Source organism: Saccopteryx bilineata, chromosome 11 (assembly GCF_036850765.1).
Source record: "Saccopteryx bilineata isolate mSacBil1 chromosome 11, mSacBil1_pri_phased_curated, whole genome shotgun sequence".
Classification (NCBI taxonomy): domain Eukaryota; kingdom Metazoa; phylum Chordata; class Mammalia; order Chiroptera; family Emballonuridae; genus Saccopteryx; species Saccopteryx bilineata.
The window spans coordinates 21,417,906-21,443,914 of NC_089500.1; positions in this window are offsets into that span (position 1 = coordinate 21,417,906).

Genomic DNA, 26,009 nt, shown 5'->3' on the forward strand with positions numbered 1-26,009 from the left:
ATAAAGAACAAGTAAATTTAAATCAACAAACTGACCAGTATTTCAATGGGAACTATGCTCCTCTCACTGACCACCAATGAAAGAGGTGCCCCTTCCGGAAGTGCAGCAGGGGGCCGGATAAATGGCCTCAGGGGGCCGCATGCGGCCCGCAGGCCGTAGTTTGGGGACCCCTGTTATAAACATTAGTCAAGCACACTAGCTTTGGAGACAAATCTGATTTTGAGTCCTGGCTCTATAACTTACTAGCCATGTGATCTTTGGCAAGTTTTTTTAAAAAATTGTCTCTGTTCAAATTTCTCACTTGTAAAATGGGTATAATAATAGTACTTATGGAGCTTTGTTAAGATAAATGGATGATGTGTGTGAAGTACTTAGGACAGTGCCTTGGCACATAATACATCCTTATACTCACGATCTACCTTAGGAATTAGCAGCTGTTATGTCCATTTCCACATGAGAACTGAAACTCAGAGGGATGATTTGATAATGATAGATACCAAATATGGAGGGTGCGCTGTGTTCCGTGATTTTCCTAGGCTACCTCTTCCCGGACTAGGGGCACAACCCAGGTGAGCCCAGGTGAGCAGAGGCCTGGCCAGGGCCAGGGTGGAGAGAAAAGTCTGCCCTCTCACCTGGAGAGAGCGTGGCGGTGGGACGTGCAGAGTCTCCAGGCCGATGTTCTCAGGGAGGGGCTGAGCCCGGGACAGAAGGGTGAGGAAGGCCTGTAAGCTTCCCGGGAGGCGCTACTTCTTCCTCATTTCTGCTCTTCCCAAGTGCTGAGAAGAAAGGGGACCTGATGAGTGTAATTAACTGGTCACCTGCTCATTCAGCTTCCCACACAATCAGGTCATCTGCCACTGAGCCCCACGGGGCAGCTTGTCTAGACTTTCTCCCTGCCTCAGCCCAGACAAAGCCAGAACAATGGATCATAGAATAAATCGGTCTTGGACTCTATGGTCCTCCAAGAGTAAGAACAATTCCATCCTAATACTTACAGTCAAATTATACTTATACACTTATACATGTGTACTTCTTTTTTTTAAAAAAAGATTTTATTTATTCATTTGAGAGAGGAGAGAGAGAGTGAGAGAGAGAAAGAAGGAAGACACAAGGGAGAGGAGCAGGAAGCATCAACTTCCCTATGTGCCTTGACCGGGTAAGCCCAGGGTTTTGAACGGGCAACTTCAGCTTTCCAGGTGGATGCTTTATCCACTGTGCCAACACAGGTCAGACCGATACATGTATACTTCTATGGTGCTTCCACCTCCATCCCCAGTTCTCCTGCCCTCCCAATCCATCTCAGCACAAACACACACATGCACACGCACACACATGCACTATCTTTTACCCGAGTAGTGTTTAGACTTAGGGTTTTCATAGTATATTTTATTATTTTCTCTATATTATTTATTGTCTGTTTATTTGCTTCTTATCTATCCTTTCCCATTAAAATATAAGCTGCAAGAGTGATACTTTGTTTCTGATATAGCCTAGTGCCTAGAACTGAGCTCAGCACATTTTAGGTACTAAAAATTTTTTGTTGAATACATGAGTGAATGGATGAACGAATGGTGTGTAGGTGATACAGTCTGGGGGAGAATTGGGTGATGAGTAGGCAATCAACAGTATTATGTGGTTTTGAAGCACCTTTAACTTTTCCAAGCATTCTATGGATGGTATCCTCATAGGATGCTCAGGTCTACGGCCATACCACCCTGAACGCGCCCGATCTCGTCTCATAGGATGCTCAGAACTACTCAGGAAGATGGCCTGAGACACTGTAAAGAAATCAAGACCCAGACAGGTGGAGTGTCTAAGACTCCAGAACCTGCTGGTGGAAAGTTGAGACTAGCTAGCTCCCATGTTCTCCTGAAGCGAAAATGAGCAGCTTGAGCACACAGATGGAAAGTGAAGCTGACAAGAGCAGTTGACAATTGTGCCACCATTTTGATTTTGTTGATCATTTATGTCCAGATCCCTCTCTTCTTGTAGGTAAATACTAACCCCCCGAACTAACTTGCCCACAAGCCAAGGTAGGCAGCACTGTCTTAAACATTTTTTTTTTGCACAAGACCAAGACTTAAGAAGAGATCCTCTGCCTCTATGCTGTCAAATCAAGGTGATGTGTTCTGCCTTCCAAAAAACTCTTGGAATAATGACAGCAAGAGATTTCTAGCTCATTTTCATGTTTGAACGACTTTGAAGGCGGTAGCTTGACTGGAGCTATTTTTAGAAACACTAAGAAGAATGCTCTCCCCTCCTTTACCCTCCTTTGATGTTAAACTAACCTTCCCTGTCCTCCTTCCTCTCTCCTCTATCTTCTTCTGAAAGTGTTAGTTTCACTCTCCACCTAAATATTTATGGGAACTTCAGCTGGGAGAGGGGAGTGGTGCTCTGCCAACGTGGGACCAGAGCATTCAGCTGGCTCGGGCTCCTGCACACAGGGTTTGTGCCTGAGAACCTTCAAGAGAGCACAGACCATGTTACTGTGTCTCCTTCAGTTGACAGTATGCTGGCATTGATAGGTCATTTTGGAACTGGGATAAGGGCGTTTTTCCTGCGGCCCTTAGTGACATCTCACTTCTATCTCTTTGATCCAAGGTTTAATCATCTACCTGAAGAACTATGGGATTTATGCCCATTCTCATGTGATTTCAATTCAATTCCTATTTCATGAGCAAAATGTAAAGGAAAACTCTAATTTGGTCAAGGAGTAAGTTAATTAGAGCAGTTAAATTACAAAACAATATGGTGTATACCCATCTTTGTCCTCAGTAATAATTCCCAATGATTAATATATTACCTGAGCCATGTTAGGGGCTTGATAAATGTTTGTTGAATGAATAAATATGCTAGATGCTAGAAGGGCCAATGCCCCAGTTCAGGCCTTCTTGGTGTCTCCCTGGATTACCACAATACCTTTCCGATGGCTCCTCACTCCCAGCCCCTCCCACCCTAATCCATTCTCCACCTCCTTACTGCCCCTGGAACCTCTCTAAACAGACGTTTATCGTGTCGTGCCCAAGTCTAAAACAAGACTTGAAACAAGTGTAAAATACCTTAACATTCTCCATGGCTCTCCAGTGCCCTCAAGACAAGGTTTATTATGTCATTCACTTATTCACTGAACTGAAGGCCTCCCTAGGCTGTTTTCTGAACTGTGCTCGAATGCTTCTAGTAGCAGGGACCTTACGCTGAACTCATTGTGTATTTAGGCCACTCTGGTTATTAAAAAGTGAGTGAAGGAGCTGGGACTGGACACCAGCACTGTGTGTTAGGGTTCTCCAGAGAAGCAGAGCTGATAGGAGACATCTAGTTATCCATCTGTCTGAGGCTTATTGTGGGAACGGGTTCATGCAGTTGTGGAGGGCAGGAGGTCCCGCAAGGTATCATCTACAAGCCGAGGAACCAGGAACTCCAGTGATGAAGTTCAGTCTGAGTTCAAAGGCCTGAGAGCCAGGAGCACCAATGTCTCCGAGGGCAGGAGAAGATGGATGTCCCAGCTTAAGCAGGGAGAACAGATCACCCTTCTCCACCTCTTTGTTCTGTGTGGGCCCACGATGGATTAGCTGATGCCCACGCACATTGGAGAGGGTCATCTGCTTTAGTCACCAGCTCAATGCTAATCTCTTCCAGAAACATCCTCACAGACACTAACTACAGCTAACATCACACCCTAGATCTCTTTCCAAGGCTCTGTCTTCTCAGGTGCAGCTCCCTTCTTTTGAGGAACCCTCAGGAGCAAAGAGTGCCAGAGGTCTGTCTACTTTCCTGGGGAGAGAGGCTGTGAAAGTTCAGAAGGGGCAGAGGGAAGACCTTCAGGTTCAGGGAGAGAGCCCTCCGTGGTCTCTGACTCAGCTGGGGCATGGTTTTCCTAAAGGACAGAAACAGGAGGAGGGACAAGGAGAGCAGAAACCCCATTTAAATCACTCCTTTACTGATGACACCTCAGAATGTGGGGGAGAACACTGGTTTGGCACTCATTTGAGATACTTTGCTGTGTGTGGAACTCCTGGACTGGGCTGAAGGGCGGAGTCTGAGGCCTCACGGGGGCACGCAGCAGCTTCACCTCCTGTGGTGGTGGGAGGAAACAAACCATCACATGCACATTCACCGAGGGTCTGATGGGTCCGGACTCCGCCCTCCGTTCTCTCTGTGCATACCACACCTCACGATAACCTTGTGATGTGTGGACTGTGAGTCCATCTTCACCGATGGAGAAACTGAGACTCTCAATCTAAGTAAGTTCCCTAAGATTTCACAGTGATGGAAAGGAATAAGGGAGCAAGTTAGGGCAGTCAAGTTCCCAAGAGATGCAGGCTTCTCAGGACCTAGCCTTGGCTGCCCCAGAATACCATGTCCACCTCACTCTACTGGCCAAGAAAGTTCCTGCAGTGACCCTGGATTCAAGGTCAGGGAACTGAGATTTCTCCTTTAGAGGTGAAAGGCATGTGTGTGCCAGAAATCTGTCTTGTTTGGGACCATCTGTAGAGATGAACTAGTATAGATTTTTCTTTCTTTCTACCCCCCCCCCCCCTTTCTGGTAAAGCTTCAGTTTTCCCAAAGTCTTGCCTCCGTGGAAACTCACTAAAGTCTTAATGGCTGGCCACTGGATGAGTGTGCCCTTCTGGTGTATCAGTCAGGATGGACCAGATTTTATACCATCCCACAGAGGCATTTCTCACTCGCACCATGTGTCCATGGAGGTTGACATCTTTACCTTGGGACCCAGACTGCAAGAGCTGATGCTGCCTGGAGCCCAGCTGGTCCCAGTGACGGAAGGAGAGAGAGTGCAGAAGTGGGTGCCGGCTGGCGAAACTCCGGGCTGGAAGTGACTCACAGTATGCCTACTCATGTTTCCACACCCAACTTTATGGGGACAGGGTGTGCCATCTGACTGGATGGACAACCAGGAATCGTCGACACCGAAATGACCACAGGTGCTATTAGTATTTTAACAGAGGCCAATGCCTTAAGCCAAATAACTACATCTCTACCGGGTAACTTTAGACAGCTGGGTAAAGGGAGAAATTTTGAGGCTTCCTGGAGACCCCGTCAGAGCCCACCTTACGGCAACTTCTGCTGGTGCTGATTGGGAACCGCCCCGCTAGGGCCAGGCGCCCGTGTCCTCCTGTGTGGGGGTGGGACAGGCTCCCCTGTGTAGACTGTGGTGGAGAGGTGTTGCAGGTAAGATGACAGACTTTGCTGCTCCACTATTTCCTTTGAAGCAATTTCTGAAACAGTCCAGAACAGCTCGGCCCCGTCTACATTGAAGGGTGGGCTACACAATCCTTTCTGGGGTCTGCAAGCCTGTGCTCATGACCATGTGGGGCTGAGGATGCCGGACCCTCCCTGTGAACGAAGGTCCTCTTCCTCTCAGGGAAGGGCTGAGTCTTATATCTTGTCCTGGGTCACTTTCTGGCTATGCACATGTGAGCCTCTGAACTTCTCTGAGCCTGGTTTCCTCATCTGTGAAATACAAATGGTTAACACCTACCGTAAGGGGCTACCGTGAGGATGAAAGGATCTGAATGAATGACCATATCACTCACTTGCGCTGCAACCCCGGGCAAGTTACTTAACCTCTCTGTACTTCTGTACTTACCTCCAGGATTGTAGTGAAGCCTAAGTGAGTTAATATTTGTATAGAACCTACAGCAATGCTTTGCACACCCCTAGCTTTATTTAAGTGTTGGCTATTGTTAATATTAAGGTATGCAAACTGGTGACATGCAGGGGGCCTCAAATAAACATGAGTGCGCTTCTCTCCTCCCTCTCATGCCCACAGCTTTGGCCGCAGAAGTCTAATTTCTCTGAAGACCACAGAAGTCCAAGCAGCCTGTGTAACTGGCTTCAAATGTTTTACATGGCTTTGCTTCGCCTTTAGGTGCCAGAAAAATAAAGTAACAGAGACACCTAGTGGGACCTGGTAGCAAATGCTCAGGCACGTCTGAGTGCCTGACTGATGATGGGTCTGGAGCTGGTGGACAGTGTGGTGTCCCCACACTGGGGGCCACAGGGCTCAGGGGCCACGTCAGTGCAGCCTTCACTTGTAGGAAACCCTGCTCGTCCACATTGCAGCTGGCCTTGTCACAATGCTTGGTCCCACCAGAACAGCACTCTTGTGGCAGTCTGTCCCTAAGTCAGTTGGCACTTGGATCTGGTCATGGGAGGCACAAGAGAGAAGACCAGTGAAGAGCAGGCAGAGAATGAATGGTCTCAGCACTTTTTGATGTGTATCTTGGAAAGTTATTTAACATCTCTGGGCTCCAGTTCCCTGGTTGACAAAATGGAGTTAGTAATGCTAACCCTCAGGGTTGTTGTAAGGTTGGTAACAACAATGAGTGTTGAAAGTTAAGGGCCAGATTGGCACATACAGAGCATCCAAGAAATGGTTGATGCTGTCATTGTTGTTATTATTTTATGGTATATAAGTATACATGAAATAATTAGGGAATAAATCTATACAATATTGGGCCAGGTAGAAGCCACCATAGCTTAGAGAAGCTGAATGAGAAGCTCATCTGAGAGCCACAATGGTCGCGTGAGGCCTCATGGGAGAGGCCCAACCCTTTAGGAGCCTTTGGTGGGTAACAGGAGATTGTACTTCTGCTGGTTGAATCAGTTATGAGGCTGTATTGGCTCATATAACTCAGAAAGCTTTGATCTAGGAGCATGACCAAGGACCAAGTCTCTTTTTTATAAAAAAAAAATTATTGTGATGTATATAAAACATAAAAAAAGATTTAGATAACAACATAACATTCATTTTAGGAACTGAAGCTTCCTAGCCTTTCTTTAATTGCATTTTCCTTCACACTCCACCCCATAAAAGCAACTACTATCCTAAATTGGGTGTTTATCCCTCCCATGCATTAATTTACACCATCACCATATCTATCTATATCTATATCTATATCTATATCTATATCTATATCTATATCTATATCTATATCTATATCTATATCTATATCTATATAAGGTCTACCAGAAAGTTCTGTCTGTTTTTTGGAATAAAACAAAATACAAATTTTTCTTACCATCAATAAACTTTATTAAGTAATATAATTTCCATTATTATTAATGATTTCTTGCCAGCATGAGGGCAATTTGTATATCCCATTTTTGAAAAATGTTTTATCTTTTGATGCGAAAAATTAAACCAGTGCTTGTTTGATATCTTCTTCATTTTTGAATTTTTTGCCCTTCAAAAAATTTTGTAAGGACAAAACCAAGTGATAGTCAGAGGGTGCTAAGTCCGGGGAATATGGTGGATGCGACAGACATGCTTCTGTAGCATTTCTTCCTTGTTGAAATTCGTAAAAATTACAGTGGTGTAAATGAACTTTATCAGTAGCCATGGGTACACTATCACTTCACACATAAAACTAACGTGAATCAACTTTGTTTTAGTTAATTTGCTACATCAGTATGTATACATTAACTGAAAAAAATAGAGAGGCACACATGCATCAAATAAACATGTGCTTACGTGTCGAAACTTATGATAGAAATGGACAGAACTTTCCGGTAGACTATATATATATATATATATATATATATATATATATATATATATTTTGGGAATATATATATATATATATATTCCCAAACAACATATGGTAAAATTGCATATTTTAAAATTTTATATAAATATATCATAGAGTATGTATGTATCCTTCTGAAATTTGTAGTTTTTCTTAATGAATGTTAACTTCTTGAGACGTTCTTGTTGACCTGTGTAGGCTTAGTTTATTTTCACTGCTGTGTAATATTCCATTGTATAAATATCACTCTGACAGGTAATGGAATGTGTGCTTATATATTATTGTGTTTCTAGAAATTGTTAAGTAGTAGGAGTAAGGTGAAAGGATTGCATTCTCAGGACTTCTCTTACTACCTTTCTTTGGTTATACCTGCTATAGTCTCTGTGACTTCATTATTGTGTAATAAATCATTACTTTGAAATCCCAGAGTTTTCTCTGCATCTATGGAGAAACATAAGCAGTATGTACTTTTTGTTGTTTTGCAATAATATTTTTAAACTTTTTGAAAAACTTTACTAAATTTTTAAATGTCATCTAAGGTATTTATTATTCTAATTTAATTATATTTTACCCTAAAATAAAATAAAATGTACTTACAATATGCTTTTTTGTGTTTGAGGTTGGACTATTGGCTTAAGAGAGATTAGAAAATTCTCCTTTTCAACCAACAGCCACACTTTCTACATTTAAAGAAGATAAAAAAGATGAAACTGTGATACCAGATGGTTCCCTGACTCATGGAAGAGAGGACTATCTGCTGAAGGAACTAGGTGAGGTTGTAAATAAAAAATGACAGTAGAAAAACTATCTTTTCTTCAACATTGTAGATATTTATAATCTACTGAGTTTTATACAACAGAAAAATTCTGAATAGTAGTACAGCATTCTGTAATTTGTGGCACAATTTTAAGAACCATCATTCAGAGTTTTTTGTTTTTCTAAAGAATTAACTATTTCAAATGTAGACATGATGGAAGTCTTGAAAGGCCAAAACTTGTTTGTTACGGCTTTTCAAACTAGAACTGGAAAAGCCACTGAAGCATCTTACAGGTGAGTTATCATGTGGTGTTGGGAGAACAGACACATACAACAGCTAAAGACCAACAGAGCCCTGTGTGGCTGATGTCACTGGGTGCTCTGTATGAAAAGTCAGTGAGAGAAATCATGGCGGTATTATTTTCCAATGGTATGGTAACCCGTCAAAGCAAAGATTTAGTTGTCAACAGGAAGTCTGAGTTAATACCTTGTTTGAGTTTCAAGTGGGAACCGAAGCAAGATCAGCTTCTTCAGCAAGTCCAGGCTGTAGTATAACCTGCTCAGCCAATTGGGCCTATGACCCAGTGGACACAATGACACCGGAAGTGTCTGTGGCAGACAGGAATACTCTCTGGAGTCTCTGGACAGTGCCAGTAGGAGAACTACAGCACAGGCCTCAAGGATTTTTGAGCAGATTGTTAGTTTGAGAAAGTTTCTGGTTTGGTACTTGGCCTTGGTAGAGACAGAAAGCTTATGCATGAGATGAAAAGTGACCATAAGGCTTTAACTTACCATTTTGAACCGGGGGTCACCTGAATCACAAAGCTGTAGACTTGGGTGTGTGCAGCAACAATCTAGGATCCAATAGAAATGACATACAGTTGACTCTTGGACAACGTGGATGTGGGGCAGGGAGCTAGGGGTGCTCACTCCACACAGTCAAAAAGCAAGTAGAACTTTGACTCTGCAAACACTCAACTACATTCAGCCTTCACATCAGTGGATTCAGACAAAAGCAGACCAAAACTAGTATTTTTGTTTGTTTTTATTGAATTTATTGAGGTGACACTGGTTCTCAACATCATGCAGGTTTCAAGTGTACAACTCAATAAAACATCTGTACACTGCATGGTGCACCCACTGCCCCACACAAAGTCCTTTTCTGTCCCCATCCCCCCTCGGCCCTTTGCCCACCCCTACTCTGGTGTTCACCACACTGTTGTCTGTGTCTATGTGATAGACATATGTTTTTCTGCTTAATCCCTTCACCTTCTTTCTTTCTTTTTTTTTTTTTTCTTCTGAAGCTGGAAACGGGGAGGCAGTCAGGCGGACTCCTGCATGCGCCCAACTGGGATCCACCCGACACGCCCACCAGGGGGCGGCAATGCTCTGCCCATCCGAGGCGTGGCTCTGTCCCGACCAGAGCCACTCTAGTGCCTGGGGCAGAGGCCAATGAGCCATCCCCAGCGCCCGGGCCATCTTTGCTCCAATGGAGCCTTGGCTGCAGGAGGGGAAGAGAGAGACAGAGGGGAAGGAGAGGGGGAGGGGTGGAGAAGCAGATGGGTGCCTCTCCTGTGTGCCCTGGCCGGGAATTGAACCCGTGACTTCCACACGCCAGGCCGATGCTCTACCACTGAGCCAACCGGCCAGGGCCTCCTTCACCTTTTTCATGCAGCCCCCCAACACCCCACCCCTCTGACAGCTCTCAGTCTGCTCCATGTATCCACACCTCTTTCTATTTTGATCTGCAGTTGGAAAACTGTGGTTGGGAATGCGAAAATACTGTTTTCCATCAGCAACTGGTTGAATATGCTGACTTGAAACCCGCGGATATGAAGGGCTGACTATTTGCTGAGAAAAAGCTGAGTATGTGTGGACCTGTGCAGCTCAAGCCCTTGTTCAAGGGTTAACTATGTGTTAGATCTCGGGCTCACGCGGGTCCAGAAGATGCAAGTAAGTTGCACAAGCAGATAGCTGAGCTTCCTCTAGTCCTACCGCACTGCTTCCTCTCCCTCAATATACGAATGACCACTGCCTTGTGGGGAGTTCCTTACGGCCAGCTGAAGCGGAAGAAAAACTCGAGTCCGGTTTACAGACGGGTCTGCATTCATTATAGTCCTACTTCAGAGTCATTCTGTAGGACAACGACTCCCCCCCGCCCCCAACTGGGCCGCTCTTACATGTGAGCTAGAGGGCTCCCGGGGCACAGGAGAAAGCCCTGGGGTGGAAAGCGAAAAGAGGCAGTGTCCCATTAAGGAGGGGCTTTGCCAGCGTGAGCCGGGTCCGAGCGCGCATGCGTCTGCTGTCCTGTACAATAGTGGCCTGAAATTCAGGGCACCGACACAGGGCACTAAAAACATCTGCCCAGCTCCAGGGTTCTCGTCTATCTCATCCTCGTCTCTGGAAAAGGAACTCGGTGTGGAGCGGGGCTGCAGTTCTCTTTCCTCTCGTGTTCAAAGCGAAAGGCTTTGCCAGGCCTGTGGGAGGCAGCTCCAGCAGGAAGGGCAGAGCTGGGGAAGTGAAGGGCCAGGGCTGTTTTCCCAGCTCAGGGCTCAAGGTCAGCTCTTCTGTGGGTGGTGTCGTAGTGGAATGAGTTAAAATAAGGTCTGTCTCTATGGCCACATCTTTGTCTCTGAAGGACAGGTCCGGTTCTGGGAGACTCGCTGTCCCAGCTCCTGTCTCCGCCCTCCAGCCCTGCAGGCCAGACTTCCCACGCCGGCTCTCTGAACCACGTGTTGCATTTGGGAATTCTCAGACACCTTCTTCCACTGGGCCCCTCCTCTCCTACCATCCAAGCTTTCTCTTGCATATTGTCATAGTGTTCCTGCCCAACTCAGTTTGGTTTCTGTTTCCAGTAATTTTTCCTCAAAACGAGGCTTTTTCCTTCTAGAATGCACCGATGGTCGGATCGATCTGAGATTTCCAAGGATATAAACCGACCCTGGCTTGTTCTGTCCATGTACATCCACAGTTAATCTGGCGGTCCACACAACTTGCAGCGGCTGGGACTTCTCTCCTCCACACGGGACACTCTCAGATCTGCTGGCCCAGGTGTCTTCCCGGTGCCACCTTTGTTTTGGGGGGTGAGCATCTGGGAGCGACGGTTTCATTTTTGTTGCCAAGTCCTGTGTGGCTGGCTCGATGCATTTGTCCATATCCCGGGGTTTGATGGATTTCCTGTCACTCTTGGTTGAAGAGATTCTATGTGGGTTTGTTGTTGATGATGATTTCTCTTATTTTGTGTTTGAAGGGGGTATCTATTCTGGTCTGCTTGGTTGTCAGGAGATTAAAAAACTGAACTGCCACCATGACCACATTGCCCTTAGTTAATTGATTCTCAGTTAATTGATTCTCTTTCTAATTTTCTAATAAATGTGGATTTAAAGTTAAGGATTTCTCTTTAAATTCTGCTTTTGTTGAAGCCTACAGATTTGATGGGTAAGGCTCTCGTGTCATTTGTTTTGAAGGATTGGGTAATTTCAGTTTTGGTTTCTTTTTTTCTTTTCTTTTTTTTGAACCCAATGAGACTTATTTTCTCTGCTAGCTAGCTGTGGAGATTGCAGCTGCCTGCTGTGCCACTGAGAGCCAGCCCTGCTGTTTGTAGAGGTTGAGAGGTTGCAGTGTGTTCTCGTTGGTTCCTAGGCAAGAAGAGGGAAGATTATGTGATGACACTGTGGACTGAACAGGAGGGTGGAGATGGGAGACAGGGAAGGAAAGGCTGTGGCTGTGACCCAGGGAGAGGTGGCTTCAGCCACAGGGCCTTCTGTCCTGGGTTTGGTCCCCCACTGCCAACCTAGGATGGTTCCTGCTTCCCCAGGTGTGTCTTGGAACAGTTCCCAATGTCGGCACATCCATTCTCTTTCATTATTCCCAATAGCAGAAGGATCTGGTCCAAAAACTCCCTTGAAGTTGTGACCTGGCCCTCTCGCGCAGCTGGCCACCATCCACACCGGTAAATCTCATCATCTCAAGCCGTTGTTCTTGAATCCTCTATATGCCTGGAGTTGTCCTTACTGATCAAATATTCTAGAGGTTTTCAACCAGTTCTAGCAAACTTTTATTTAAATTAAATCTTTGGTAAAATTTCAGTACAAAACAGGCTAAAAGAGGGTAAGGGATTCCCTCAGGAGCTCACCTTTTCTTAATTTGTGGAAATTATATGGCTGCTGTAGAGCTGATGAGGTACTTCCATGAGGCCCCAGGTTTCCCTGGAATAGTTAGAAAGCACGGATCTCTTCAAACTTCTCACTTTCCAGATGAGGAAACCCACCCAGAATGAAAGGAATGAACCAAAAGCACACCTAGAAGGGAAGATCTGAGGAAGAACTCCAGTGTCTTTGTACCTAGAACAATACTTTTTCTATTATAAGCACCTGCCCTCTGATAGCCAGGACCTTAATAGGAATAAGCTTACTAGTTGTTTAAGGAATTACTTTTCAGGTGGATTCAAGAAATCTTTCAAGATGCCTTTTGAAAAGTAGGCTATGATGCTCATATAACATTTGGGAATGCCTTCCTAGAATCCCCTATAGCTGCATATTAGTGTATTTAAGGCTCTGACAAGTCCTACACTATAGAATTCTGTTTATTGTTGCTTAATCCAGTTTTCCCTTTTGGGAGAACAGGTGCTACCTTTGTCTAGATCTACTTGCATTCTACTTAGAATCCCAGAAAAGACTTTTCTTGAGGAGTGAATGAATCTCTGTGGGTGGAGCGGGGGAGAACTCAAACATTATAGTAGTGGGTATAAGATTTTGGATATTGTCACCTCTACCATTTCTTTGCCTAGGAGTTAGTTGGCCAGCCTCTCTGGGTACAGGGATGAGGGATGAAGGAGACAGATGAGGGGAAAGCAGCAGGGTAGGTGACAATGGTGCAGACTTCAAATTGCCCAGCAGAATTGTATCTTGTTTGTATCTTTGAGGGGAAAAGTAGCCTGGATGTAGCCAGTGGTCTGGAGTCAGGAAAGAATGCCTAGCCTACTTTTTAATTGTTTTTGCCTCTTTCCTCTCATTTGAGTTCATTTCCAAATACTGTGGTTTTCCCCACTGAAAGTCTTGTTTCTCTACATTCCTGCCAACCCCTCTCTGGCAGGCAGGTCCTCATCACCTCTCTTGTCTGCCTCCAGGCAGAGTACCCTGGCGTCTCTGCCAATCAGGCTGAACACGCACAAGCCTGGTCTTCCTTAAAGAGTTTGTGTGTGCGAATGTGCTTACCTAGACCTTGTACAAGGGTGAGGTTCCCATGCATTTATTTCCATTACTTCTCCAAAGTCTAGGAGAGACAAACCAGATTAAATTCATCACCACAAGAGGGCGCAGCAATTAAAGAAGTTGAAAGGAGCCTGCAGAAACTTATCCCTGAAATGCTTTTTCCTTCCCTGTTCACAGATCTTGCACACCATCTCGGAAATAGGCAAAGTTTGACTGTGAACAGTGCAGAGTGGAACACTGTAGCTTTGGCCACCATTTGTGACCTCTTCATCACCTTTATTCCAAATGCAGCAGGATTCTATTAGGACAAAATTCATGGTCACACCATTTCAGTTATGCCTGTGCTTAATCCCAGTGCTTTGAGACCAAGAGTCTTTAGAAGAGGTGTTCAGTCTTGTATTCAGATATTTGAACTCTACTGGGGGTTTCTTTATAACAGAAAGACGATCATTTGGTTGCAGCACAAAGCAGGGCTGGGGAAAACAGGGTGTGCAGTGAGGCTGTGCTGGGCAAGCCTTCAGGGTCATGGTGCTGACCCTGGCTCAGATCTGCCTCTATTTGCCAGGTCTAGATATATTTTTGATTATATGAATACAAGAGTAGTCTGATTGGTTGTCCATCAACCCTACTCCTAAGAAACCATAGTCTATGAATTACTGCCATAGATTCCTGTGCATCAAGGAACCCTGACTGCCACTCCGACTTGCTGCCTATGAAGTTATTATGTTCATTGTGTCTCTGAGAGCCACTACTGACCTTCTCCAAGATGCTGACATCTTTCTCACCAATGCATTTTTAACAGCCTTAGTGAAGAGTATGGCCTCTAAGTGGTAGGTTCTTGGACCATACCTGGTAAATCCATGGTTAATATTCCACTTCCATAAGCCTTCTGATCTCTCCTTTACTTCTATGTCAAGGTCATTCTGGCATCTGCACTTTGTCTACTGGAGTCCAGGCATAAATAGCCATCCCAGCAAACCAATCAGGTACTCTTGACACAAATTAAAGAATGCCATAAATGAATTACCCTTGTTTATAAATTCCCCTCTATGCAGTCGCATAATCTGCCGCCCTCTTGGGCTAGCACCTTTAATATTCATTTCCATTTATGTTCCCACATTCTTGCTTGGTTTTGTAATCTTTTTCCTATCTAGACCATTCCTTCGTGAAAGTGATTTTTCTTCTCTGTCTGAGCTTGCTGAGACTTGACCTTGGCTATCCATCAGGAGAATATGAGGGTTGGTGCAGGTTAGCTTGTCTTCAGGAGGACAAGTATCGTCATGTGAAGAAACTGCTTCCGGTGAAATCATTGCACATTCTCCGGGCAAGTAGCGTCTAGTTCCCTCTGGCAAAGGTGAAGATGCTACTTCTTGGGAAGGAAGGCTTAGGGAATTTCAGAGTTTCAAGGTGCTCCTCAGGTTCATTCATCTAAGTGTCTCCCATCCCAGGACTCGGAGTCCCGTGCTTTCCCTTTCAGGGCTCTGACTCGACATTGACTGTTGGCCAAAGCTCTGCATTTCATCCTCACAGCAGCTCTGGAACCCTTAGCATCAGCTCCTTGCCCTGATTTTCAGCACAGTCTTCCCTTAGGTTGCAGGAAGTCAAGACTTCCTGTAATACTGCCATGGAAGTTACCTGTCTAGATTATAACTTAAACTGACTTCCTTGAGGCTATTATTTATTTAAGTGTCTTTAATGCTGTCACAACTATCCATCTCAATCCACAGACCTTGTAATTAACATTGTTCCTATATTGGTTGACTGCCATGACCACTTGATCTCCCGATGCCTTGACCTCCCTCCACCTGCACTTTATCTCAATTAACTACAGTGCAAGTTGAAATCCTGAGTCCACCAAATGCCAAGGGATTATTACCTTTCCATCTACCACCACCAATGTAGTACCTATTATTCTCAGACAGGTGGACCATTCAACTCCCTAATTCCATCGTGACAATTGTTCTCCAGAACCAGTCTTGGACAATTGTTTTAGCCTGTGCCTTCTAGAAAGCAGGGCATTAAGCAAGGATCAAAGTGCTGATATTCTATTGTGAAGTGCAAGACCAGGTGGATGAGGGTGAAGAAAAATGGGAAGTGGGTCCATGAAATAGGTGAAACTATACAATATGTTATTGTACTGGCCATTGCTTTACAACGAGCCATGAAAACACAAAAATCGATTGACCTACATGTTCATACTGCACATAAGATTGTCTCCAAAAGCATTTCAAGGAAAAACTTGTCCAAAGAGTAGTCTACTAGGGGAGAAGTGAGGAGAAATTATTTGGCAGTCCCCTTCCAACTTCCATTTTTAGCACATGCTAACTTCTCTATGTTAATTATCTGCCTCCACCGTAGCTGCTCAGAAAGGCAGATACCATGCTTTGAGTGTGGCATCTTAACCAAGTCTAGAAATGAAGGACACCTCAGCATGGCACATGATACATGTTGGCCTTGCCTGGATTCCTGCCAGCTTGGGGGGGGGGGGGGTTGTTACAAGCAGCGGCAGCACCATCGTTCGGGAGACGGCAGAGCCTTGGGAAGGAAGCCAGGATGGTAATCCAAGGAGGCACAAGGTCTGCATCAGACACATTACGCTTCAGGATAACAGGGACAATTAGGTTCATGTTACTCAGTAATTCTTACCGTGGAGACTCTTTAGCCAGATGCAGTTTTGTTACTTTCAAGGGCTCTACATATTATAAATTAAGACATAATCGAACTCACATTGTCCATGAAAGAACCCAGGTGTGCCCTGTTTCATGCAGTAGCTCTGCTCCTGAGAAGTAAGGAGGAGCCCCATGTTTCAAGGTGCCCGGTGGATAACTTCTGCGAAGCGTAGATTTTTTATTTCGCTGATGTGAATGGTCATGCTCCAATAGCAGTGGGAAGAGTTTGGTTTCAGCAGAATAGGTTTTTATAAAGGCCCACACCATCCAATGCTGTTCCTTGATCTCAAAAATATACTTCACTGTTTTCCCAGGTCAGACAGAATTTTAACTCATTAGGGATAAAGTCAATGGATTCTACATATTGTACATTCTGTTTTTCAATTCTTTAGAAAAACTTTTTATTGAATTTGTTGGGGTGACATTGGTTAATAAAATTATATAGGTTTCAAGTGTACAATTCTATAATATTAAAACATTTTTTTTGTATGCTCTGAAGTGAAGTTGAAGGGCATGCATTTTTCTCACGAGATGGTTCCTGGCTTGCAGTTGTGGGCTGGTTTTGTGGCGCTGAGACAGTGACACATACCAGTGGAAGAAAACCAGAGTGAAGCCTTCAGCAACCTTTGATGGCCTCAGGACATGCCAATGACAAGATAAGGGTGAGTTAAGCTCATCAAACTCAGCAGTGTTGACCTCTTAGGGTTTAATGGAGGAGATAATCATTGTAGTGACAGCTTCTCATTTCCACAGTACTTTCCACCATGCAGATGTTATTTTAAAGGCTAAAATTTTTTTATTTACTGATTGATTTTTAGATAGAAAAAGGAAAGGAGAGACAGAAGGAAACATCAATTTATTGTGCCACTTATTTATGCATTCATTGGTTGATTCTTACATGTGCCCTGACAGGGGATTGATCCCGCAACCTTGCCATGTTGGGATGATGCTTTAACTAACTGACCTACCTGGCCAGGGCTCATTGACTTACAGTGTTTTTTACTGTGCAAATATTAAACGCTTTCTCTATCACCCAGAGATTCATTTTCTCAGAGAGGGAGTTGTACATGAGATTTGATTAGAAACTATGGGTGAAGAATATGATGTTAGTATCAAATACTTGGAGAGCCACTTTAATATACTACTAGAGTCATGTACAACTCTCCTAGCACTCATCAGCAAATCAAGGTCTATTTGGAACCTGAGGCCCAATTCTATCTTTATATTAAAGGGGTAGAGGGAGCCCTGTTTTCTTTCTTGGCTGGTCTTATAAGCAAGTTTTCTGTCTTCCTTATGCTGACTCTTTGCCTGGACCTATGTGGTTTCCTACCCTCCCCTGCTGGAATGACCCCTAGACCTGGAAATCTGTCCTAATGGCTCTCAAACTCAATCGTGCATCAGAATAATCCCAGAAAATTAGAAAAAAAAATACAGATACCAAGGATTTACATCACCTTCACTGAATCAGAATCTCTAGAAAGGGAGGCTGAGGATCATTTGTAATTCTGAAAACTCCTTATGAAATTTTATTTTATTTTATTTGTATTTTTCTGAAGCCAAAAACGGGGAGGCAGTCAGACAGACTCCTGCTTGCGCCTGACCGGGATCCACCCAGCACGTCCACCAGGGGGCGATGCTCTGCCCATCTGGGGTGTCGCTCTGTTGCAACCAGAGCCATTTTAGCGCCTGAGGCAGAGGCCACAGAGCCATCTTCAGCATCCGGGCCAACTTTGCTCCAATGGAGCCTTGGCTGTGGGAGGGGAAGAGAGAGACAGAGAGGAAGGAGAGGGGGAGGGGTGGAGAAGCAGATGGGCGCTTCTCCTGTCCTTATGAAATTTTAATGTTGCAGTACTATCAGGCAATGGTTAATAATAACATATTTTTACTTGTGCTGATCCCTTTGGGCTACTTTCTGGATTCAATTTATTTATTTATTCATTCATTCATTTTAGAGAGGAGAGGGAGAGACAGAGAGAGAGAGAGAGAGAGAGAGAGAGGAGAGACAGAGAGAGCAGGGGGGGGAGGAGCTGGAAGCATCAACTCCTATATGTGCCTTGACCAGGCAAGCCCAGGGTTTTGAACCGGTGACCTCAGCATTTCCAGATTGACACTTTATCCACTGCGCCACCATACGTCAGGCTGGATTCAATTTTTTTTTAAAGTAGGGAAAACCACATTTTAATTTTTTTTTTATTTTTTTATTTTTTATTTTATTTATTCATTTTTAGAGAGGAGAGAGACAGAGAGAGGAGAGAGAGAGAGACAGAGAGAAAGAAGGGGGGAAGAGCTGGAAGCATCAACTCCCATATGTGCCTTGACCAGGCAAGCCCAGGGTTTCGAACCGGAGACCTCAGCATTTCCAGGTTGATGCTCTATCCACTGCGCCACCACAGGTCAGGCTGGATTCAATTTTTGAAGCCACCTCTAGATGCCTTGTTGGTAAATGAGAGATCCTCATGGCTTTAATAGAGAAAAGACCATTTATCAATACATTCAACTATGTATGTATGTAACATCCTTCCATCCTTTTAGTGAACAAGTGTTTGTTTTTCTATGCCTACTACAGGGATGATGCAAGTAGAAACCAATGATTACTTGAGCGTTAGCTGTGTGGAACTCTATCAGTTAATGAGTGTCTGCTAGCTATGGAAAATGCTCAGCATTTTTATAATTGAAATAGAATAAGAATAGAGTTACAGAGAGACAAGATGGTGATGGAGTAGGCGGACGTACCAACTTCCACCTCCCAGAACCAAAGTGGATTACAAACTAATTTTAAGAACCATCATATGGATAAACCAACTTTGGACTAAACTAAGAGGACTCTTCAACCAAGGAACACTGAAGAAGCCGCACTGAGACTGGTAGGAAACGCGGAGAGGGCTGTCCAGCTCTCCGGAGCGAATGGTAGCCGGGAGAGACTCGCGTGGTGGGAAGTGAGTGTAGCAGAGAGGGGAGGGTCCTGAGTCCCAGGAACAAAGCCCCAGCCTGCAGTCCCAGAGTCTAGAAGAGGTGTATGGATAGTATTTAGCTGGAAACAAGACAGGATACTGTTTGTGAGAAAGAGACTGATTTCTCAGACCCAGGATTCTTCTTAAAGGGACTGCACAGAAAACCTCTCTCACAACCACTCACCCAGGAGTAACAGGAAGAGAGTGTAATCTAGGAGGCACAAGGAGAAACATTTTGAAAGACAGCCACCCTAACCCCTGGGACGAGTCACTCCCCAAATTTGAAGTGAATATTTCCCCTGGAAACAGCAATACCAGCAAAGAAAAGCAGGACACCAGCCAAACAAGCTCTCCCGCAGCACTAGGGCAGAGGTGCTTAGAAGGAGGGAGCTTTGGGGAGTACAGTAATGAGTCTTAGGGTCTGAGCTGCAGTGCCTCCACCCACACGGCTGACAGCTCGTCGGAGGGTGGGCAGCAGTGGGACGTGGAAGCGCGGTTCTGTTGGCAAGGGCGGAAGCTGGCTGGCCACCACTGAGGCCCAGGTGTGAGCTCAGTCTTGCCCAGCTGGGGAGGAGGAGATGTGCAAAAATGGTCAAGCCCAGCTGCGGGCCGCTTGCAATCCAGCCGGCAGGGGAAGGGCAGGAGCCCTGGAAGGGGCAGAGACCCGCCCTTGAGCAAGGGTGCAGGAGTGCAGCCTCACCCCACCAGCAGAACCAAAGCTTGTGGCCTGAAGCGGGAGCCGGCTCCTCTGTGAGGGTGGAGCCAAAAGCCCAGAACAGGCAGAGTCCCACTACTGAGCGTGGGCACGCAGTCCCACCTGGCCTGTGGAGCCAAGGCTTGTAGCCATCCCATGAGTGGGCTCCTCCTTCAGGGGCGGGGCAAAAGCCCAGAATCAGGCAGAGACCCGCAGCTGAGCAAAGGTGCTCACCCTTGCCCTCAGGGCTGAGCATAATGCCACCTGCGGGGGTGGGGTGAAGGCCAAGGCCACCGAGGCTTGTACACCTGAGCACATGATCACAGCCACTCTAGTGAAGGAGAGGCAGAAACCATAGCAACAGCCCCCGTGGGCAGGCACCAGCAACACCCATACCCAAACGCCCTAAGCAGCAACAGCAGAGGGGTCAGCGGGCCTGCAGACAGACCACACCTAGGGAACACAGAGGCCACACCCAGTGGACTCCAGTGGCCAAAACCTTCATTTACACAAACAAAATGAGAAGGCAGAGAAATGAAACACAAAGGAATCAAGAGAAAACCCCAGAAAAGGACCTGAATGAGTCAGATATGACCAAATTACCAGATGCAGAGTTTAAAATAATGATTGTTAGGATGCTTAAAGATATTAGAACAACAATAGATGGTCATTATGAACACCTAAATAAAGAGATAGCAAATATAAAAAAGGACATTGAAATAATAAAAAAGATTCAATCAGAAATGACAAATACAATATCAGAAATGAAGAACACAATGGAAGGAATTAAAAGCAGGATGGATGAAGCTGAGAATCGAATCAGCAAGTTAGAGGACAAGATAAATGAAGGCACGGAAGCAGAGCAGAAAAAAGAAAAGAGACTCAAAAAATCTGAGGAAACTCTAAGAGAGCTCTGTGACAACATGAAGAGAAATAACATCTACATCATAGGGATTTCTGAAGAAGAAGAGAAAGAACAAGGGATAGAGACTTTGTTCAAACATATCATAGCTGAAAACTTCCCTCAATTAAGGCAGGAAAATGTCTCACAAGTTCAAGAAGCACAGAGAACTCCATTAAAGAGAAACCCAAAGAAATCTACACCAAGACACATCATAATTAATATACCAAAGCTAAGTGATAAAGAGAAAATATTAAAAGCTGCTAGAGAAAAAAAGACTATCACCTACAAAGGATCCCCCATAAGGATGACTTCCGACTTCTCAACAGAAACACTTGAGGCCAGAAGGGAATGGCAAGAAATATTCAAAGTAATGCAGAACAAGAGCCTACAACCAAGACTACTTTATCCAGCAAGGCTATCATTTAAAATTGAAGGAGAAATAAAAAGTTTTACAGACAAAAAAAAAAAAAACCCTCAAGGAATTCACTACAACCAAACCAAGGCTGCAAGAAATGCTAAGGGGCCTGTTGTAAACAGATCAAAGGAGAAAAAGAACATAGAAAAAAGAGGAATGCAGTTTTAAAGAATAAAATGGCAATAAACAACTACATATCAATAATAAACTTGCCCTGGCTGGTTGGCTCAGTGGTAGAGCACTGGCCTGGTGTGCAGGACTCCTGGGTTTGATTCCCAGCCAGGGCACACAAGAGAAATACCCATCTGCTTCTCCATCCCTCCCCCTCTCCTTCCTCTCTGTCTCTCTCTTCCCCTCCCACAGCCAAGGCTCCATTGGAGCAAAAAGTTGGCCCGGGTGCTGAGGATGGCTCCATGGCCTTTGCCTCAGGCGCTAGAATGGCTCTGGTTGCAACAGAGCAATGCCCCAGATGGGCAGAGTATCACCCCCTGGTAGGCATGCTGGGTGGATCCCGGTCGAGTGCACGTGGGAGTCTGACTGCCTCCCCATTTCCAACTTCAGAAAATACAAAATAATAATAATAATAAAATAAATAATAATAATAACCTTAAATGTAAATGGATTAAATGATCCCATCAAAAGACCTAGGGTAGCTGCGTGGGTAAGAAAACAGGACCCATACATATGCTGTCTACAAGAGACACATCTTAAAACAAAAGATGCACATAAGGCACGTATGAGAAAGCAATCAACAAACAACAAAGGTGCCATAATGAAGAACTGATGCATCTCATTTCTCTCCCTTCCTGTCTGTCAATCCCACACCAAAAAACAAACCCAAAAGATGCACACAGACTGAAGATAAAAGGATAGAACAAAAATATTTCATGCAAATGGAAATGAAAAAAAAGCTGGGGTAACAATACTTATATCAAACAAAATGGACTCTAAAACAAAGGCTAGGAGGACCCGGGTTTGATTCCTGGCCAGGGCACACAGGAGAAGCGCCCATTTGCTTCTCCACCCCTCCGCCGGGCTTTCCTCTCTGTCTCTCTCTTCCCCTCCCGCAGCCAAGGCTCCATTGGAGCAAAGATGGCCCGGGCGCTGGGGATGGCTCTGTGGCCTCTGCCTCAGGCGCTGGAGTGGCTCTGGTCACAACATGGCGATGCCCAGGATGGGCAGAGCATCGCCCCCTGGTGGGCAGAGCGTCGCCCCTGGTGGGCGTGCCGGGTGGATCCCGATCGGGCACATGCGGGAGTCTGTCTGACTGTCTCTCCCTGTTTCCAGCTTCAGAAAAATGAAAAAAAAAAAATTAAAACAAAGGCTATGTATAGTAAGAGATAAGGAAGGTCATTACATAATGATAAAGGGAGCAATCCAACAGGAAGATATAATCATTATAAATATCTACGTACCTAATATAGGAGCACCTAAATATATAAAACAGACTTTGTTGGATTTAAAGGGCAAGATCAACAGCAATACTATAATAGTAGGGGATTTCAATACCTCACTAACATCACTAGATAGATCCTCAAGAAAGAAAATTAACAAAGAAACAGCTGACTTAAAGGACATACTAGATCAACTCGATTTAATAGATATCTTCAGAACCTTTCACCCTAAAGCAGCAGAATATACATTCTTTTCAAGTGCTCATGGTATATTCTCTAGGATGGAGCACATGTCCACATGTTAGGGCACAAAAGCGGTCTCAACAAATTTAAGAAGATTGAAATCATGTCGAGCACTTTCTCTGATCACAATGGCATGAAACTAGAAATCAACCACAACAGAAAAACTGAAAAATACTCAAACACTTGGAAACTAAATAGCATGTTATTAAATAACAAATGGGTTAACAATGAAATCAAAGAAGAAATTTAAAAATTCCTAGAAATGAACAATAACGAGCATACATCAACTCAAAATTTATGGGACACAGCAAAAGCAGTCCTGAGAGGAAAGTTCATAGCATTACAGGCATACCTTAAGAAGCTAGAAAAAGCTCAAATAAACAACTTGATCTTGCATCTAAAAGAACTAGAAAAAGAACAGCAAGTAAAGCCCAGAGCTAGTAGAAGGAAGGAAATAATATCAGAGCCGAAATAAATGACATAGAGGCTAAAGAAATAATACAGAGGATCAATGAAACCAGGAGCTGGTTCTTTGAAAAGGTAACAAGATTGATGAACCTTTAACCAGACTCACCAAGAAAAAGAGAGAGAGGATTCAAATAAATAATATTAGAAATGAGAGTGGAGAAATAACAACTGACACACAGAAATACAAAATATTGTAAGAAAATACTATGAAGAACTGTATGCCAAAAAACTAGACAACCTAGATGAAATGGACAAATTCCTTGAAACATATAATCTTCCAAATATTAATCTGGAAGAACCAAAAAACCTAAACAGACCAATTACAACAAATGAGATTGAAACAGTTATCAAAAAACTCCCAAAAAAGAAAAGTCCTGGGCCTGATGGCTTCACAAGTGAATTCTACCAAATATTCAAAGAAGAACTAACTCCTATCCTTCTCAAACTATTTCAAAAAATTCAAGAGGAAGGAAGACTTCCAAGCTCCTTTTATGAGGCGAGTATAATTCTGATTCTAAAACCAGGCAAAGACAACACAAAGAAAGAAAATTATAGGTCAATATCCCTGATGAATTTAGATGCTAAAATCCTCAACAAAATATTAGTAAACTGGATCCAGCAATATATGAAAAAAATCATACACCATGATCAAGTGGGATTTATTCTGGGGAAGCAAGGCTGGTACAATATTTGCAAATCAATCAATATGATTCATCACATAAACAAAAGGAAGGAGAAAAACCACATGATAATTTCAATAGATGCAGAAAAAGCATTTGATAAAATCCAGTACCCATTCATGATCAAAACTCTCAGCAACGTAGGAATACAGGGAACATACCTCAACATGATAAAGGCCATCTATGACAAACCCACAGCCAACATCATACTCAATGGGCAAAAATTAAAAGCAATCTCCTTAAGATCAGGAACAAGGCAGGAGTGCCTCCTTTCACCACTCTTATTCAACATAGTCCTGGAAGTCCTAGCCACAGCAATCAGACAAGAAGAAGAAATAAAAGGCATTCAAGTTGGAATAGAAGAAGTAAAACTATCATTATTTGCAGATGATATGATATTGTATCTAGAAAACCCTAAAGTCTCAGTCAAAAAACTACTAGACCTGATAAATGAATTCAGCAAGGTGACAGGATATAAAATTAATAATACTCAGAAATCAGAGGCATTTTTATACACTAAACAATGAACTGTCAGAAAGAGAAATTATGGAAGCAATCCACTTCCCCATTGCAACCAAAAAAATAAAGTACCTAGGAATAAATTTAACCAGGGAGATTAAAGACTTGTACTCGGAAAATTATAAAACATTGATAAAAGAAATCAGGAAGATACAAACAAGTGGAAGCATATACCGTGTTCATGGTTAGGAAGAATAAACATCATTAAAATGTCTATATTACCCAAAGCAATTTATAAATTCAATGCAATACCGATTAAAATACCAATGACTTACTTCAAAGATATAGAATGCATATTCCAAAAATTTATATGGAACCAAAAGAGAACACGAATAGCCTCAGCAATCTTGAAAAAGAAGAATAAAGTGGGAAGTATCACACTTCCGGATATCAAGTTATACTACAAGGCCATTGTACTCAAAACAGCCTGGTACTAGCATAAGAACAGGTATATAGATCAATGGAACAGAACGGAGAACCCAGAAATAAACCCACACCTTTATGGACAACTGATATTTGACAAAGGAGGTAAGAGCATACATTGGAGTAAAGACAGCCTCATCAACAAATGGTGTTGGGAAAATTGGACAGCTACCTGCAAAAAAATGAAACTAGACCACCAAATTACACCATTGACAAAAATAAACTCAAAATAGATAAAAGACTTAAATGTAAACCGTGAAACCATAAGCATCTTAGAAGAAAACATAGGCAGTAAGCTCTCCGACATTTCTCGCAGCAATATATTTGCCGATTATCTCCACGGGCAAGTGAAATAAAAGACAGGATAAACAAATGGAACTATATCAAACTAAAAAGCTTTTGCATAGCTAAAGACAATAAGAACAGAATAAAAAGATAAATTACACAATGGGAGAACATATTTGACAATGCATCTGATAAGGGGTTAATAACCAAAATTTATAAAGAACTTGTAAAACTCAACACCAGAAAGACAAACAATCCAATCAAAAAATGGGTGAAGGAAATGAATAGACACTTCTCCAAAGAGGACATACAGATGGCCAATAGGCATATGAAAAAATGCTCAACATCACTAATCATTAGAGAAATGTAAATTAAAACCAAAATGAGATATCATCTCACACCAGTCAGAATGGCTCTCATCAACAAAACAACACAAAATAAGTGCTGGCGAGGATGTGGAGAAAAGGGAACCCTCCTGCACTGCTGGTGGGAATGCAGACTGGTGCAGCCTTTGTGGAAAACAGTATGGAGATTCCTCAAAAAATTGAAAATCTAACTGCCTTTTGACCCAGTTATACCACTTTTAGGAATATATCCCAAGAACACCATAGCACTGTTTCAAAAGATGAAATGCGCCCCCATGTTTACGACAGCATTGTTCACAATAGTGAAGATCTGGAAACAGCCCAAGTGACCGTCAGTGGACGAGTGGATTAAAAAGCTTTGATACATATATACTATGGAATACTACTCAGCCATAAAAAATGATGACATTGGATCATTTACAACAACATGGATGGACCTTGATAACATTATACTGAGCGAAATAAGTAAATCAGAAAAATATA